The sequence below is a fragment of the Equus asinus genome, chromosome 2 (assembly GCF_041296235.1).
Source record: "Equus asinus isolate D_3611 breed Donkey chromosome 2, EquAss-T2T_v2, whole genome shotgun sequence".
Lineage (NCBI taxonomy): Eukaryota > Metazoa > Chordata > Mammalia > Perissodactyla > Equidae > Equus > Equus asinus.
In genome coordinates, this window is record NC_091791.1 from 81,440,404 (window position 1) to 81,459,957 (window position 19,554).

At 38.0% G+C, this 19,554-nt stretch overlaps 1 protein-coding gene across 1 annotated transcript in view; it reads left to right on the forward strand.

Moving 5' to 3' along the window:
* The first annotated feature begins 19,186 nt into the window (after window positions 1–19,186).
* The window catches only part of HEATR1 (HEAT repeat containing 1), a 54,335-nt gene continuing 53,967 nt past the window's right edge, over window positions 19,187–19,554 (forward strand). The window contains exon 1 of the mRNA XM_014846525.3: window positions 19,187–19,317. The gene's annotated coding sequence lies outside the window, so the exon portion shown is untranslated. The remainder of the gene's footprint in view (window positions 19,318–19,554) is intronic.

The window sequence follows — 19,554 nt, forward strand, 5'->3', positions numbered from 1 at the left end:
CTATTTTTTAAATATCACTACTCCTAGATGGCCAGTTGCCAAAATCAACTTCCCATTGGAGTCACCTCATTTCCTCGGGGCCCTCTGTAATGCTAGCTGCTGCCTGTGCCCTTGCCTTCAGGACAATGTCTCCTGCTGACTTCTTTGAATACCCTCTGAGTTCAGTGCACCTGTTCCTGTCCTTCCAGGGTCTGCCCCATCCTAGAGGGCAGATCTGGTTCCAAGTTCTGGCACCTTCCAGTCTTCTCAGCCTCCCTATAGTTAACTAGCTGTACCCAGTGGTGTTCTGAAAATAAGTTCAGGATGTCCAAACAATTAACTTATAAGTGAACTTTGGAACCCATGACTTTGTACATTGGGGGAGTCCTACATGTTCTATTTCCTCCCCGTCTTAGTCATCTAGGATCAAATACCTCTTCTAACCAAAGGGAACTGAAACTTTAAAACCATGATTGTGAATCACCATGACAGCTCTGAAATTTAGTACCAGCCTACCAATCCATGGGAGAAATCATACTACAAGAAAATGAAACTCATAAGCCAAATTGAGAAATTCAACAAATAATTATTGAGTGTCTGATATGTGTCAATCACTGTTCCAAACACTACAGAAGTAACAATTGAAAAAAACACACCAGACACCAATCTATGCATACTTGGCACTTACCTTTTAGATGCAGAGAAGGTAGTAAACAAGCTAAATAAGTAAGACATCTAGCATGTTAGATAATAAGGGAAAGGAGGGAAATGCGTCATGACAGTGGTAGTGGATCGATGGTTTTAGATGGGATTTTCAGGTACGGGCTCATCAAAAGGGGGATATTTGAACAAAGACATGAAAAAAGGGAGAGAGCTGTGAAGATATCTAGGGGAAGAGCATTTAAGGCAGAGGAAACAGCAAATGCAAATGCCCTGAGGTGGAAATGTGTCTCTTGTGTTAGAAAAACAGTGAGCAGCAGAGGCAAATGTGTCTGGAATCGAGAGAGAAAAGCAAGGAGAAGAAGTCAAAGAGATGTAAGGAAGGTAGAGCCTTATAGGTTGTTGACCTATGGTACAACATAAGACTATGCTAATTTGGGATAGTGATGCTCAGAGGCCAAGTTCACCTTCTGTATAGATAAGGAAGATGGCTGTAACTTGGTAGTTGTTAAGAACAGCATGCTGCAGCCCTGAGGGAAAAGGAAAGTACAATCATGGGAACGGAGGGCTCGGGCCACCCTACTGGACCAGGGGTCTGGCTGGCAGGGCATGAGGAACACTGAGTCCACAGAGATGAGAAGATTCGGGGAAAGACCGGATGTAGGAGGGTCAGCGAGCCTGGCTGGCTTTGTAGAGAATTAATAAATGAGAAACAGCGCTGAGATCACATTAAGAGATCTTACTGATGCACAGCTCGTTATTCAGGAGTCAACTGCTCTCCAGCGTCTGCTTGCTTTGGGTCATTCTCTAGCACCTGAAGTTATTGTTTTTTTTTATAATTTGTGGATATTTTTTATTTTTATCTAAGAAAATTAGTCCATCCTAGCTGCCATGCCAGTACTAGAAGTGAGATTTCTTTTATTATTATTATTTTAGTAACTCTGTCTTGCTAGACATGTGCTTTGTTAGTTCTGACTTATACTCCTCTTTTTGGCTAGTAGTTCTCCTTAAATAAGATGCATTTTTCTTTGTTGGCTCGTTGGGGCTCTGCTCTGATACTAGACCACCCAAATTGGTAGCTACTCTTCATGTAATGAAAGCCGAAGCTGTCTCTACTCCTATGGGTTGGCAACGTAGAAGCAGGCAGGTGAACGGTCCCATGAGGACCACAAATAAATTCTTTCTGTTCTCAGTTTCTTCTTACCTTTTGAACCTCAGGATCAGGGACATTGTTCAGCTTTGTGTTAGTAATCATTGCTGCATAACAATATTATCACAAACTTAATCATTTAAAACAGCGCACATTTATTATCTCACATTTTCTGTGCGTGGGGAGTCCAGGCAGAGCTAGGCTGGGTCATCTGCTTCAGCATCTCAGGAACCTGTAATGAAGGTGTCAGCTGGGGCTGCAGGCTCATCTGTGGCTCGGCTGGGGAAGGAGTTGCATCCAAGTTCAGGTGGGTGTGGGCAGCATTCAGTTCTTCGTGGGCTGTTGGACTGAGAGCCTCAGTTTCTTTCTGGCTGTCAGCTGGAGGCCAGCCTCAGGTCCTTGCCTTGTGGGTCTTCCCGACAGCCACTTGTTTCCTCAAAGCCAGCAAGGAAGAGAGTCTTCTGGGGAGACTGATGTTACAACTGCATGCAATGTAATCACACATATCTTGCCACCTTTGCCATATTCTATTGGTTAGAAACAAGTCACAGGTCTCAGCCACACTCAAAAGGAGGGAATTAGCTAAAGGCATGAATACCAGGACAGGGGCTTTGGGGACCACTTTGAGTCTGTCTGCCACAAGTTTCTTCGTGGCATCTTAGGACCAGGAAGACTAGACACACTCATGCATTGAGTCAACCTACCACAGGAGGGTGTATAGATTTTAGCAGCACGTCTTCTACCCAGGAGCCTCTCCTTAACAGGCTTCATGCAAGAGTTTCCTGATGTTATTGCCTCCATGCTCTTAGCTGGCACCCGGAGATGATCAAACCTCACACAGAGTAAAGATGCTACTTCTCCTAGCTGCTGATGCAGCTCTCTGGTCCAGGTAATGCATAGAAAGTAAGGTTACAAATGAGCCTCGCTGAGCTGGCACATACCCAGAATCCCTTCCTGTATATATTCTTAATAACATGGAATATTTTCCACAGCCTAAATGTTTGGGAAGAACTTAAATAAATTATGATACCCATGAATTATAATACCCTCAAATTATGTTGCTATTAACAGAGATTTTAGCATGGAAAAATGTTTCCGGGGGATGGGGAGCAGTTTAAAAAAACAGTAAATATTTCAAACACGATCCCTTTTAAATATATGCATGCGTGTGTGTATAAATGTTAAAAGTGGTTGTCTCTAGGTGGTAAGGATGGTGGGTGATTTTATATTTTTTCCTTTAACTTAGCTATATCAAAAAATATATTGAAATGTATTACTTTGGTGTTAAAGGACCAAGTTTTTAAAGTTTTTGCTAGTTTTTATTTTAAAGTGTAATCTCTTTGAGATTGAGGACTGTGTTGTCTCCGTATTTCTAGACCTGAGCATAACTCCCTTGGACATTTAAGGCTCTTAATAAATGGTTTTGAACAAACACGTGGATTTCAGAAGATTTAAAACTAATATCAAGATATTCTGTGGGAACATGCAAACAATATTAATTTATATGCATTATTACAAACAAAACAAAACAAAAATCCCCTAAACCTGCACTCTACTTCTTCTAAGGAATCAAATCCACTTTGCCTTCCCCAGTGTAGTCAACTATTATAGGAGGTGAGGGTGGTAGATGGCAGGGTTGCTGGTTAAGGATGGTTTAGACAAGTGAAATTCACAGGTAATGTAACATTTCTTGTTTTAATCTATAGTTTCAACTCTCCTCCGTGATATAACTTTTGAAATGAGTACTAACAAGTAGAAAAATCAGTGGAGTGACATTACACACCCTATTTTGGACCACTATAGGAGTTGGTAATGAGCATTCATTTGATTTTAAACTTAAGGATGGAGGAGGATGACGAATAAGGGACCAAATAAATAAGGCTTGCAGTATTGAGGATTTACTGTTAATAATGACTTGCTATCCTTCACTTCACCCAAAATAAACTGTTACTCTCCAGGAGTGAGTGGGTAAAAGATTTTTCCACAAGAATACTAAATGGTAACATATCACAGTATGTTTATAAATTGTTATTTCGGCCTTGCACTTTAATGCTTATACTATTTTTAAGGATAATTAGCAAGTATAGTTTAAATCCTATTTTACAGAGGGAAATATTGAAGCACAGAAAGAGACTAAAAAAAATTTACACAATAATTTGTAAACTCAGTGGCCCATAAATAATAGATAGAAATGTTTTTGATCAATCTGTGTCAATGTGGCTAAGATCTTTTTACCTCCTACTCACCAATTTCTGGATCCCTAAGAAAGCAAAACAACAAATAACTAATCAGATAGTTGGTCTTGTCTTTTTCCTTCTATGATTCTAATATTTTGTGCCAATTAGCTCAATTTCCCCTCTTTAGTCTACTCTTTGCTCAACAAACGTGTCCAGGACCCAAGAGATTGCTTTCCCAAGAGTTAATTACAGACTCTTCTAGTCTCTGCTGAGTAACAGAACTATCTGCCAATGTCATGATGCTAGCAAGAGTTCACTGGTGTATTTCCTCTTGTTGGGTTTTCGCCAATAATTGTAGCTTCAGCCTCAATCCTGTCTAGGTTCAGACAACTATTGCACTTTCCTTCATTGATCATCCTGAAGAAAAAGTAGAGAGCCTGCCATGTGCTCAACAGTGTGCTAAGTCCTGGCTGCAGGAAAGGAAAACTGTGGCGAGACAGCCCGGTTATAGCTGCTCCTCTCCTGTGCCCAGAGGAATGTGTTCATTTCCCTTTCATTCTGTAGCACACCGTCTTTCTCTGTCTTCTTCCATCCAGTCTCTGCTTGGAAGTCCTCTGACTACATCTGAAATGTGAGCTCCGCCCAGGAAAATCAGCAGTCAGCCTATTTACCTCCCTGTTCTCTGTTCTTGCCCTTTGATCTTCTTTTCTCTCATTATTGAAGTCCATTTTTTCTTGAAAAAGATCAGACTTCACTTCGACTTCTCCTGCAGCAAGTATACACACAAGTTAATATAAGGTTATGTCATTCTCTTCTAGGAGTACCTAAAGTTGACTATTATTCCCAGAAAAAGACATTAAGGAAGTATTATTTTAGATGAGAGTGGCTTCCAGATCTTAAAAATTTTTTTTTTCTGACGTCAAAAGTAAACATTGTTTTGACAACAGAAGAAAACACCAGGAAGTATAGAGAAGAAAACAGAAATCAGAGTCTTGTCAACCAGAGTTAATGTTAATATTTGCACAATTTCTTTCAAGATCTATTCTACGCATGTATGATTGCATATGAAATATATGTTTACTGAATAGGGGTAATTTTTTTTCATTTATTTTTTTATTTTTTTGAGGAAGATTAACCCTGAGCTAACATCTGCTGTCAATCCTCCTCCTTTTGCTGAGGAAGACTGTCCCTGAGCTAACATCCGTGTCCATCTTCCTCTACTTTATATGTGGGACACCTACCACAGCATGGCTTGACAAGCAGTGCATAGGTCCACACCTGGGATCCGAACTGGCGAACCCCAGGCCGCCAAAGCAGAATGCGTGAACTTAACCACTATGCCACCAGGCCCGCCCCTGAATAGGGGTAATTTGTTACATACTTTTTGTATCTCTTTTTATTTAGCATAGTCTTGTGATATTTTCCAGCATAGTTAAATATTCTTTTAAACATGTTATTTTAAAGTTGACCCTTGAATTACTTTCAGTTGTTTCCTTTTATTTAGTAATTGGGAAAAAGATCAACCCAATATATGGCCACTCCTAAAATTTGAAAATTATACTCTATACTTTGAATCTTTTAATCATTAAAATTAAACTTAAAAAATAACCATATGGAAAAAGCTAATATTATCTTAGATTTTAAGGTAAACAAAAATTTCATGTATTTTATTTAATTTAATGGAGAGCAGTGGTGTATCCATCATGAATACCAAAATGCAGCTAAAAATAACAACTATAGTTGAGGAAGACTGCAGAAGATATTCTCAGAACAGATGAGGAAACATGATAGCAAATTCCATTGTAGTTTGCCAAGAGATGCGTGTGCTCTGTTGGAAAATCTGGGTCTTCTGTTCAACTAGGGAATAATATCCAAGTTAGTTTCAATCCTGTCTTTATGGATTAGTGGTTAGGGAAGTGTCAGAATTGGTCATACAAGTAAAATATAGTAACTACAAATGAGTATTTCTATGATGATTACAATAGTTTATAGAGAAAAAATCTTGAGAAGGATATATTGTCTATCAGGAGGCTCAGAAATTTATTCACCTTAATAAAGGCAGGAAATCATACATTTTACTTACTTTCTTAAGAACTATGAGGTCTGAGTAGTCCCCAGGAAGCCAGATGTTCAGGTAAAGATCTCCCAAGGCCTTCTTGGGTAGAAAAAGCACCCGACTGGGTTTGGAGACACTGGATTCTCGTCCTACGTTTTTGACTAACTATTTGAGTGATCTGAAAAAGTTACTTCAATTATCGGAGGCTCAGAATTTTCTTCCTAAAAAAAATGACAAAAGTAATATACGCTCATTGCAAAATGTTTACGCAAAATTCAAGTATATAAAGTAAAAACGTACTTTGCCTCACTTTCCAAGTCTTCTCCATGGTGTGATCACAGTTAAAAAATTTGGTGTATGTCACTCTGTACGTCTCTCTATAAGCATTTAAATATATATATATTTTATAAAAATGGGATCAAACTATATATTGTCCTGTAACTTGCTTTTTCCACTTAATTTTTCATGGATATTCTTTCCAACTGCAGTATTATATTTCATGCTACAGAGATACACTAATTTATTTAACAATTCCCACTACTAATGGACATTTAAATTGGCCCCAATTTTTCACCATCTAAAAATCTTGCAACAAGCACGTTGGTGCAAATATCCCTATGTCTATGTATTAGGTTTCTTTGGGATAGCTTTCTAGAAATGGGATTGCTGAGTCCAAAGATATACATAGTTTAGATCTGATAGATAGAGCCAAACTCGCCTCCCAAAATGTATCAGTTCATGTTCCTCCTAACTGAGTATGAGAATGCTCTTCCCGCAACATTTACCAACATTGAATATCATATATATTTTTATATTCTGCTAATCGGATCAGTGAAAATGGAATCTTACTGAAACTTTCTTAATCTGTAAGATGAAGAGTTGGATTGCATGATCTCTAAGGACACTTTGGGTTCGAAAATGCTCCATGTGGAATTATGTGGAAAACACAATTGCTTTCTCTAAAGACGTAAACATCTGGCATCATAATGGACTTTTCTGGGCCCTTTATGATCCATCTGCAAAATTATACTGTGCAGTCCTGAGAGATTCTCCTGAGAGTTCCAGAGGAGCTGGGGCATCCAGTTAGAGATATGGGATCTGTCAATCTCGTCTGAAATAAAGGAAGACAAATGTTGCTATTTTCAGCAATTTTAACAAAAGGGAGAAAATATAGTACCAGGAAAAAAAAAAAGAACAAGTCTAAAAATAATCCTTCCTTTAATACTGCATGCTATAGAGCAAGGACAAAAGCTCAGTACTTAAAATCTAGCATTTGACAGGGACTCCGTAACTATTGATAATAATTCTACTAATGAAACTATCTCAGTTAACGTCTTCTTTCTGGCTAAATTCTGGACATGTAGATATTATGCTAATGCTAACAAAACTTTCAGTTAGCCCTAGGAGGAAAAAAGACGATGACAGAGTAGTGGAAAATCTCCCAGGGGAAGCTTTGATCAATGTGCCCTTCTGGCTTCAGCGCTCGGTTGTTCCATGAAGAGGGGCCGTGTCTTGTCAGCGGTGTTTGGAAGCCATCTCCTAGATTTAAGGCAGTGAGCTTCCCCCAAGCTCTCAGCGCAGGTAAAGGCTAAGATCTTAATTACTGTTAGTTTTTGTGTGATGCCTTCCTTTCTGGTAGCTCTTTTTATTTCATAAAATCCTTGTGCAGTTTTAAAACCTTCAGCTTTAAGAATTTCAATCAAGCATACTGTAAGAATGGAGGAAATAATTTCTAAATGGCATCTGTAGGGAAATTTATTAAAATGTTAACACACTCCCGGTACTGAACTCTTGCCGTCACCTCCTACTGGTGTCTCCGCTGCCAGCCTTCTCCCCATTGACCTGACCTCCACTCCATGGCCAGAGTCACCACCCACAACCTCCCTGCCTGACAAGAGAAGATCTGACTTACAACCTCTTCTGTATCTGACCTCGATCTCCTGATCCCACCTCCTTCCTCGCCTTTTTCCTTATAGTACACCACACATTCCCGTCATATCAGGCTGGCAGTTTCCTAACACTGCTTCATATCGCCGTGCCTTTTCACAGGCAGACCCACTCTCCGGAATGACTTGTCCCCAGCATGTCATCCCCTTGTTTGTTTCTATTCAACCTTTCAAGATTCAGCTCAAATGTCACCTTCTCTGGGAAGACTAACCCCCCGGGGAAACGTGGCCCCTTTGTGCCCTCAATCTCTGATTTCATGCCGTTAAACAGAATGGCAGAGGTTATTTTAAGTGGCTTCCTTCTGTACTGGATTCTGCTAATGCTTCTTGCTGGCTAAATACAGGCCCTGTGTATCAGTCATCTTTCCATCATTTATCAAAGTGCCAGGCACACTCAGAGATGCAGCTAATGTTAATTGAATGGACTTGAATTGAAGGACATAGTGGTGAATCTGATATTACTTGGAAACTCATTTTATTGCTCATCTTGGCATAAGTTCCAACAAAGCATTGTCAAATAAATTACACTTACATTTTATGCAAACTGTTAACGAATTATGTCTCTGGCACAGTGATCTCAAACTCCTTATCATTGGAAGAAGGAGGTATGAGAAAGATTGCGTTCTGTCAGTTTTATGGTCTTCTTTGACACACTTCTTGTACAATAGCCAAGGCTCCCTAAAGATTCTGAGATCTTTTGAAATGTTGGAAAGCACATTCAATGAAAACATGACTAACAACATGTGTGCAGTACAACAGGACTACTTTGCTAGTGTTCATCCAATTAATTTTTTAAAGGTGTACCATCATCCTTCCAACCTTCAAAATGTTCAAATAATTTTGAACCGACCAATTTTGGAATTTTAATGGAATGGATTCCCCGTTTACCTTTTCGATAGTCCAAAATAAAAATAGTCTTATATATAAATATATCACCCTTTAATCTAAGGCCTTACATTCCTTAATGTCTGCAATTACACTTATAGATGAAAATTTTTATAAGTATAATCACTTTTACAGAAAGTCCTCTGAGATGCATAATGAAAAATTTCCCCAATGTCTCTGTAAGTATACTAAATGGAAAGAATTCATTCCATTATTCCTTCTTTTATAGAAACCTGACTCTCAGAACTGAATGTTTGCTTCAAAGTAGGCTGTTTGTTCCCAGGCTAAAGAAAAGCCTTTAAAGTAGCATAACCTAAAATGTGCATTGGTATTAAATAGTTGTCAATATGTGGTCTCTAATAAGCTATATGGAGTTATTTATGGAGAAAAATGTTAACTATATTTATTAAGATTTAAATATTAGAGGATGATTTAAAATGGAAAATGACATCATGTAAAAATGCTTGGTATGCATAGATAAATTAAAAAAAGGTCTTTGATTATTTTTGTTTAAAACTATCAAACTATGGTTTTTTAAAAGTTTATATTTAAAAATGTGTACTTATATTAACTGTATTTATATTTAATTATATGTATTTTTACAAATCCTCCATCCCACACAATAAAGTGATCACAGTCTGTTCACGGCTGTGGAATGTTGGATTGTTACAGACTCCCAGGAATGGAATTAGTAAATTAATGGGTATGAACATACTTTGAGTTCCTGATGCATATTTCCAATTGCTTCTGAAAGGGTGACACTGCTTTATAGTATCACTGGTAATGCATGAAAATGTGAATTCAAATCTGCTTTTTCCAGGAACAAGCAATATTACTTTTTAAAAAATTTACTGATTTATAAATAAAACCACACATCTATGGACAGCTAATCTTCGACAAATGAGCTGAGGGCATACAATGGAGAGAAAAGAAAGTCTCTTCAACAAATGGTGCTGGGCAAACTGGACAGCCATATGCAAAAGAATGTAAATTGACCATTCTTTTTCACTATTCACAAAAATAAACTTAAAATGGATCAAAGACCTAAAGGTGAGACCTGAAACCATAAGGCTTCTAGAAGAAAATATAGGCAGTACACTCTTTGATATCAACATCAAAAGGATCTTTTTGGACACCATGTCTTCTCAGAGAAGCGAAACAATAGAAAGAATAAACAAATGGGACTTCATTGGACTAAAGAGCTTCTTCAAGGCAAAGGAAAACAGGATTGAAACAAAAAAACAACCCACCAATTGGGAAAAAATATTTGCAAGTCATATATCCGGCAAATGGTTAATCTCCATACTATATAAAGAACTCACACAACTCAACAACAAAAATCAAACAACCAGATCAAAAAGTTGGCAGGGGACATGAACAGACATTTCTCCAAAGAAGATATACGGATGGCCAATAGACACATGAAAAGATGCTCATCATCAGTGATCATCAGGGAAATGCAAATCAAAACTACACTAAGATATCACCTTACACCTGTTAGAATGGCAAAAATAACCAAAACAAAAAGTAACAAATGTTGGAGAGGTTGTAGAGAAAAAGGAACCCTCATACACTGCTGGTGGGAATGCAAACTGGTGCAGCCATTATGGAAAACAGTATGGAGATTTCTCAAAAAATTAAAAATAGAAATACCATATGACCCAGCCATCCCACTACTGAGTATCTATCCAAAGAACTTGAAATCAGCAATTCCAAAAGTCTCATGCACCCCTATGTTCATTGTAGCACTATTTACAATAGCCAAGATGTGGAAGCAACCTAAGTGCCCATCAACAGATGAATGGATAAAGAAGATATGGTATATATATATACATTGGAATACTACTCAGCCATAAAAAAGGATAAAATCGTCCCATTTGCAACAACATGGATGGACCTTGAGGGTATTATGTTAAGTCAAATAAGCCAGATGGAGAAAGACAATCTCTGTATGACTCCACTCATATGTGGAAGTTAAACATGTAGACAAAGAGAACAGATTAGTAGTTACCAGTGGAAAGGGGGGGTGGGGGTGGACACAGACGTGAAGTGGTACACCTACTCATGACTGACAAACAAAACAATAATGTACAACTGAAATTTCACAAGGTTGTAAATTATCATAATCTCAATAAAAAGTTAAAAAACTTACTGATTTAGTAGGTACAAGGTGCATTATTCTACATTAGCTTGCTTTCTAACAGAGTTGAACATTTCTCTGTAAATTTAATAGTTGGATTTTGTGTGTGTGAATCATTTGGTTATGTTTTTTGGCTATATATTGAAATCTTAGTGTTTTTCTCATTATTAGTATGAGATATGTATTATATATATATACGTACATAATCATGTCATTTTATCTTCTATATTCATTGTTTTTTCACTCTGCTGCTTGTTTTTAAAGTTTGTTTAGTTTGTTTATGCATTATCTTAAAAAGCAGAAGATACTTGAATTTGTAGTTTATATGTAGTTATATCTGCTGATCTTTTCCTCAACAATTGTTTTCTGAAACTTCTAGGAAGTCCTTTCTTACATCATCCCCCAAATTGATAAATATGCGATTCCATTCTTTTCTGGTTTTTCTGCTATGTAAGTTTTTACATAATTTTTTAGCATTTTGATCATGATGAGAATTGGTGTTGTTTTCTTACTGCTTCTTCTGTGGGTGTTTATTGAGCTTCCTGGATCTATGGATTCAGCATTTCTCATCAAATTTGGAAAATGTCCAGACATTATCTCTTCAAATATTTTTGCCATCTGCCCACTTCCTTTGGGGACTCCAATTATGAATACGTTAGCCCACTTGAAGTTGTCCCATAATTTATGGTGGAACAATTTCATTTTAAAAAATTCTCTTTTTTTCTGGGTGTTTCATTTTGGATCGTTTGTATTGCTATGCTTTCAAGTTCACTAGTCTTTTCTTCCATGACATCTACTTTGCCATTAATCTCATGCAGCATATTTTTCATCTCATACATCATAGTATTCTCTAGCAGTTCAATATGGGTCTTTTTAATATCCCATGTCTCCATTAACTTTTTGAACATATGGAATATAGTTATAACAATCGTTTATTGTCCTTGTCGGCTAATTCTAACAGCTGTGTTAGTTCTGTTTCAATCAACATTTCTCCTTATTACATGTTGTGTTTTCTTCCTTTTTCGCATGACTCATAATTTCTTACTGGACGTCAGACACTGTGAAATTTACCTTTTTGGGTGATGGATATGTTTGTACTCCTTTAGACATTCTTGAGTTTTCTCTGGAATGCGGTTAGGTTACTCGGAAACAGTTTTATCTTCTACGTCCTGCTGTTGAAATGTGGTGGGTGGGACTGGAGCAGTACTCAATCTAGGGCCGATTATTCCCCTCTACTGAGGCAAAACCCTTCTGTGAACTCTACCCAATCACAAGGTTTTCACCTCACTGGTAGGAATAGGCTCTATTCCTGGCCCTGTGCAATGTGGAGATTGTTCCCTCTAATCCTTTCCGATGTTTCTTTCCTCAGCTCTAGCAGTTTCCTCACAAGCAAGCCCTGACCAGTATTCAAGGAGGACCCTCTGCAGATCTCCAGAGCTCTCTATCTCCTTGAGGCTTTCTCTTCTTCTAGCTCTAGCTGCCTTGTTCTCCCTGGACTCTTAGCTCCCTTTGTTCAACTCAGAGCGTCCATAGTGCTCTGCCTGGTTTCCTCTCCTTGGGCTGTGGTCAGAGATTCTCCAAAGGCAGCAAACTGGGGCAACTGTGGGCTCACCTCATTTATTTCATGCTTCTCTGGGGTCACTGGTAACTTAGTTGCCTGATGTACAGTGTGTTGAAAAATCATTTTTTCATATATTTTACCCCTGTTTTGGTTGTTTCCAGTGTACTTTTGGAGAACTGGGAGTGTAAATTTGGCCCCTGTTACTGTATCTGTTCAGAACTATAATTTCTTTAGGTATTCTGGAATCCATTCTTGTGTATGGATTGAGATCAATATCTATTTTGACTTTTTTTTACTCCACCCAAATTACTTACTCCAACATCAATTAGTGAATATTTTCTTCCCTGATTCTTTTGATATTTACCCTGTACTATATCAAATGCTCACATATATCAGGTCTATTTCTGGTCTAGCTCTTGGTACAGGAGATCTATTTGTCTATTTTTGCCCCAGAGCTATACCCTTTGACCTGCAGCTGCTTTGTCATATATTTTTAATATCAGATAATGCTAATCTTCCTTGCTAAATTTTTCCACTGTGTCCCTCTGAGAAATTTTTAAATATATTCTGTTGTACTTATTCTTTTACATCCATTTAAGAAACATTTTGTCAAGTTTTAAAAAACATTCTGGGATTTTCCTTAAGACTGAATTAAGTATGTAAATTAACTTGGGGATGGCCCATAGACATTTCGGGTAATATTTGTCTTCCTATTCAGAAGCATAATACAGCTACTAATCTTCTCCACTCATTCAAATCTTTCATTTTAATTTTCCATAAGGTTTTATAGTTTCTTCATAAAGATCTTATAAATTTAGGTTTTCTCTCAAGTACTTTATGAGCCTGTGTTTTGCTATTGGAAATAGGCCTTTATTTTGTCAGTTTGTTTTCCTATAATTACAGATAAAATGTTATTGACACCACATGCATGTATGTGTCAGTGCACATACTTGCACTTATCCAGTTTCTTATATTCCATCCTGTATCCAGTTGCTTTTAGAACTGAATCCTTGGCTTTTCCAGGTATATAATCACGTTGCAAGAAAAGAATGGCATTTTTGTCTCTTATTTACAATACTTCAATAATCCACATAAAAGTAGACTGGTTTGCTGGGTCTTGAAACTAGCCATAGCATAGAGTTATATTACAAGAAATATTAGTCTGGTTCCCAAATAGAACTGAAAATAAATTGAAACCTTCATAGAAGTCTTTTAAGAACACCAAAGGGAGAATCCAAATGTAACACAAAGCAAAAATTTTAATTTTTCTATTTATGCTCTATCTATCTAATATCATCTCACTCAGGGAGCTGCTCTTCTCTTCAATTTATCCCCAAAACTCTTCTCTCTATCCTAAATTTTTCAAAGCCAGATTACATAAAGCCAAGTCCTTCCCCTCCAGCCACCACCCAAACTTTCCTTCTGATAACTCTTCGTCATCCTGTTTCTATTAATTTCGCCTTACTGGTTTTCTCCGTTCTTTGCTTCTCCGTTGTTATCCTCAACACAAAAATCTCCCAGTGGCAGATGTTCAATAGAAAGTAACTTTGAATGAGGTGAGCAGGGTGGAGAGAAAGAGATTCAGGCCACCCACACCTCCAATTTAGTGTATTAAAAAGACGATTTTAGGGGCCGGTCTAGTGGCGCAGTGGTTAAGTGCACACCTTCCACTTTGGCGGCCCAGGGTTCACCAGTTCGGATCCCGGGTGCGGACATGGCAGCGCTTGGCATGCCATGCTGTGGCAGGCGTCCCACATAGAAAGTAGAGGACGATGGGCACGGATGTTAGCTCAGGGCCAGCCTTCCTCAGAAAAAAGAGGAGGATTGGCAGCAGTTAGCTCAGGGCTAATCTTCCTCAAAAAGAAAAAAAAAGATGGTTTTAAATAATTCCCATTTGCTAAGAAAATCTAAACATTTTTAAGTCCTGTGGTTCTCTAAATAACATTTAAAAGCGTTATTTTTTTATTTCATTTTATAATATATGGAAGATTTAATGAACCAATTTTTATATAATTGTACACAATTTTCAAATCTAAAAAGTTTGAAAACTGCTGCTCCACATAAGTTACAGCTGAATGCGCTCCGGGGCTCAGGAAAAATGCTTTGGAGCCCTCTGCTGGTTCCAGAGATACACCAGGCACTTGCTCTGGTTGATTTCCAAATCATTTTTTTTCAACTCCCAGCTCCCTACAAGTGCATGTCAAAATAACTAGAAAAATAATTGTACTTTTGATGACAAGAACATAAGTGCTCACATTCATAATAATGTAAATTACTTTATTTGGGACACAATATGAAGAAACAAATAATTTTTCAGGCATTGAACTCATTTGCTGGTGCTTGACTAAAATGTAGATTTCACATGCTGAACTTACATTGCTAATTATATACATCCTATTTCATTTCTCAGCAATAAATATAGTGTCAAGTAGATAGTATCTCATCAGTTGTAATATATGATGCAAATAATCTACTAATAAAATTCTGAAGTTTCTCAATAACTTATTTTTGTTATAGTTAGAATAATTCTAAGTTATTTCTGTAAGAGTGCTACTGTCATTTACTTGCATTCTTATATATGTTTCTTGAACAAGAAAGTGAGAACAGATAGAGCTTGCACACATTTACATTCATTCATTCATTTGTTCTGCTAATAAATACTGCCAACCCATCCCAGGCATGTTACTTCCCAGCAGGGGTTTAGTAGTACAAATGAGAAAGCCCTCTTTTCAACACTACCCTTGGACCAGGGTTAGGCCTGTACCCTGTGTATCACAAATACATAAAAAATAAATTTGCTAAAAAATGTGGGAACCCGTCCCTCAATATCTTCCATTTAGCACTACTGTAGCCTCACCTATAGGTCTGAACATCCAGTCTCTGACTTATGCGTTTAAGCTTCAGGGAATCAGGTCTCTCCCCTTGTGTCCTAAATAAAAGACAACCCTGCTGGGACGTTCTGAAGGTTTGTGGATTGCACTGCTTCTGGACACTGATTCAGAGCGCACAGAGGATTCTGATGTGGAAGTTCTTAGGTAAGAGAAAAGACAAATTGGTTAACTTGTCACGCTCTTCCTTTCAGCCTGCATGAATGCAATAGATTTTTGCATAATGAAGCATTATTTCTAACTAGTTGCAAACATGTAATTTCTTGTTTCCTTTTGTTTTCCAATTTATGGTTGTGGAGGTACTCATGTATTAGTATAGCATTGTCAGCAATTGATGTGGTGGCTGAGGATGATTTAACAATATTAAACAGTTCATGTGACTCAAATTTGAAAATAGGTAGACATAGATGTAACATGAATGAAGGGTGATATTGATTTTTTACACTGGCAACTAGACGGACATTGGATGATAAACTTGTGAATAAATTTTTTATGAAAATATTTAATAAGGTAAAAATATTTACAAAAATTAGCTTTAATTTTATTAAAATTTTTATCATTAATTATAATGACAAATATAAATAATAATCTGTAGTTTGCCTTCTGAGAAGATAATTCTATTGAAAACAAGTGAAAAATAAATATAGTATATTGAATTTTTAATTTATGAAAATATATTCATACTCTTTGAATATAATTAAATTAATTTTAAAATCTTTTTGATCATTTTTGTCAATAGAAAACAATTCATGAAAATCTGGATTAAACAACTTAATTGATGATTTTGCTGAAGTGAAGGCAAAATTTTATGGGCTAAATATATAGGAAATGTATTAGCTCTACACGTCTTTATTATTCATCCAAAATCATCAGCCGATCAACACTGTACGCAGACAGGTGCAATAATAATAAAGTGCTATCATCTTCTACATTTTGCTGTCTTTCAGCTATAAGAAAACATTTTTATTCTGCCATTGTAAATGGTTACTCATCAAAGTTGGAGGTTATAAATGTATCTTAGTTAACAGTGGGTTAATTTGAGCTACACTTTTTAAATATTTAGACCGACAGTAGGTAAGTCTCTATTTGTACTTTTGTCTAGGCTCCACAAATCTTAGGGGTGGGCTTCATGTCAGCCCACAGGAAGATAGTATTCTAGTGAGGGGATAAAAGAAAGAAATAGATAAACAAATCAGATCATTTCAGGTAGTGATAAATGCTAGGAAAAAGCCACAAGCTTGGTATATCTGATGGGCACAAAGAAGCTCTGCTGTGATTGGAGCAAACGTCAAGATCCATTTATCTGGAATGAGCTCCATTTTTTCAAGACTTCTCATTCAGGCCTCAGGTTAAACGTTCCCTCCTCAGAGAGTCCTTCTTCAGCCACTCACACCAACAATGCCCTCCCTCTGTCACCCCTATCATAGGACTTTGGATTATTGTCATCAGAGCACTTACCACATTACCTGATGGTTTTCTGGTTTATCTATTTCCTGTCTCTTCCTGGTGGAATGTAAGTTCCACAAGAGTAGAGACCTCAGCTGTCTTGTTCACCCCCATATACCTAGACTAGTATAAAGTGCACATGGAATGAATCAAGGTTATCTGTACTTCGGATTAAAAGGAGTGGGGGAGGGAAGGAGAATATCTTTTAAAAAACAACTAATTTATTCAAATAACTCTTACAAATTTGCTTTTTTTTGGGTAGAGTCCTTGCTGTGAACAGTGATTGAAATGAGGAGTAGAATTTATCACTCTACCACGTAACATCCCCCATCAAATAAAAGAATGTATGGTTAAAATACCATCTCTGAAAGGAATGTTTATCCTTGCTTTAAGAAATATGTATCAATTATAGCTAAAATTATGGATTTAATGAATGTAAAATAGCAAAAGTCATGAAAAGGATTATTACCTAGAAGAACTGCAGAGCTACATATGAGCTAGAACTGATATTTTAAATTCAAATAACAACTGAGAAAGTAAGTTCGCTCTTGTCCTCGACTGAATAATCAAAGAGGAGAGGGGCATATAATCACAAAAACCAAGGAAGCGAAAGCCAGAAAACATATATACAAATATGTATACAAATATAAAACAAATATATCCAAAGGATTCTTTTAAAATGGAGAAAAAGATATAATTCAAGATCTTGGTTTATTTTTTTAAACCAAGGCTTTTTAAAAAAATTATATTTATGAATCTCTGACTTGTTTTCTTCGTACTTTCCTAGTTTACTTCCAAAGTAAAATTCAGCATGGTGCCATATATCATGGAAACTGACATAGAAAGAGTTGAACCAAATACCTGCAGCACTTTTTATTTTCACTTTGATAAAGCTTTTAAAAACATGTTTTTTTTTAAGTGAAAAAGCAAATATGTCTTGTGGATAAATAGGCTTGATTTTCATTTCTCACTACTTTCATATCTTACTACTTACTACTATCATTTCCCCCAAAGCTGATTGCTTTTATAAAAGTAAAATTCCCGGGACACATAAGAACAGAAAAATTTCTTCGGCAGATGTTTCTAAGGGTGAAATAGATACCACCAGAACTTAAAAAATCCTGTTATTCTCTGCAAGCAATCAACACCACATGAAAAAGATTATTAACCGTAAAAATAATTGGAGAGATTTCTTTGGTTGTTTTGAATGCTGTTAAAGCAAAACAACAACAAAAGATTGTGTTAATAAAAGGAGAAAATCTGCATAGAGTTTAGAAGAAGAGAGCCCCCACATCTGTAACCGTGTTTCCACTCTTCTCCAGGGAAGAAGGTTACTGAAAGATTGACACCCTGGCACGGAAGAGCTCTATCTCTGGAGAGAAACTAATACATCCAGCAAAGAAAGGATAGGATATCCAATGTCACTCCTGCGTCCCGTGCAGCTCCTTGGAGAGACCAGTTCACCCCATTTGTAGCACATACCGCACTGCTTTGGGGACAGATTGTGGCATATCCATATGGGACTGTCTTCCTCAACACTAATCTATAGTGTCACTAGGAAGACCGATGGTTGTCTGGGGCCGGGAGGGGGCGTGGGCATCTCTGCAAAGGGTCAAGAGGAGATTTTGGGGGGCGATAGAAACTTTCTATGTCTTGACTGGGGAGATAGTGACACCTACATACTCATTTGTTAAAACTCATCGAACTGTTAAGTGGGTGATCTGGTTTGTAAGTCATATCTCGACAGGGTTAGTTTTAAGAGCAAAAACCCCACAGTACTTGTCCTCCAGGAATACAAAGTGGAGTGACGCCCCCAAGCTCCAGGGCGGTGGTATCCAGCATTCATAGAGCGGCTAGCATTGCGAGCAGTAGCTCATCGCATGAAATTTTCAGCCCGTTCTCACTTTCTAGAGGAGGTAACAAACTCTGAGAGATGGAATAATTCGGTGGAGCTCACACAGCCCAGGGGCACTAGCGCTGGGATTTAAACGAGGCAACATGACTTCACAGTTCATAGTTTTATCCACTACTCGATGCTTCTGGTACATAGTAAAAGCTGGATAAGTGTATGTTAGATGGACGATTCCGGCTACAGATCCTTAAAGTTCACGAAAGGCCCACCCAGAAACTGAAACCTTCAGACACAAGGCACGGCGCAGTCGGCTGGACCCTAGCGGAGGAGTCGGAACCCACAGCCTGAGCCCCAAGCCTCGCGTGGTAAAGAGGCGGGGCTTCGCCGCAGGGAGGCGGAGTCATCTTGTCGTATTTCCGGCAAGTTTGTACCTCTTCTCTTGCCGTAGTGCCTGAAACCGGAAGTTCCCCTGAGGCGTGCTCTAGGTTTCCGGGTGAGGGCTGGGCTTTTTGGTAACATGTGGGAGCTGCTGTGAAGAGTTTTTGGCTTCTGAGAGCTGCGCGAAGTCGAGCTCCCGGTGAGTAGAAGCTGTGGATCCGGGCGGTATCCCAACGGAGGGTAAGATGTCCACGCGTTTTCGAGTCTCTGCGGAGTCGGGGCTGAAGAAAGCCTCGGGCGGCTCCAGGGGCTGTAATCAGTGGGTAACTCTGTTGCTGCAGTGTTTGCCCCTCCGGAGTCCGCGAGCCCCGGGACAGCCGGTCATTTGTCCGCGACTGCGCTGAGTGCACAGGAGAGTTGCTCGTACGTGAGGCAT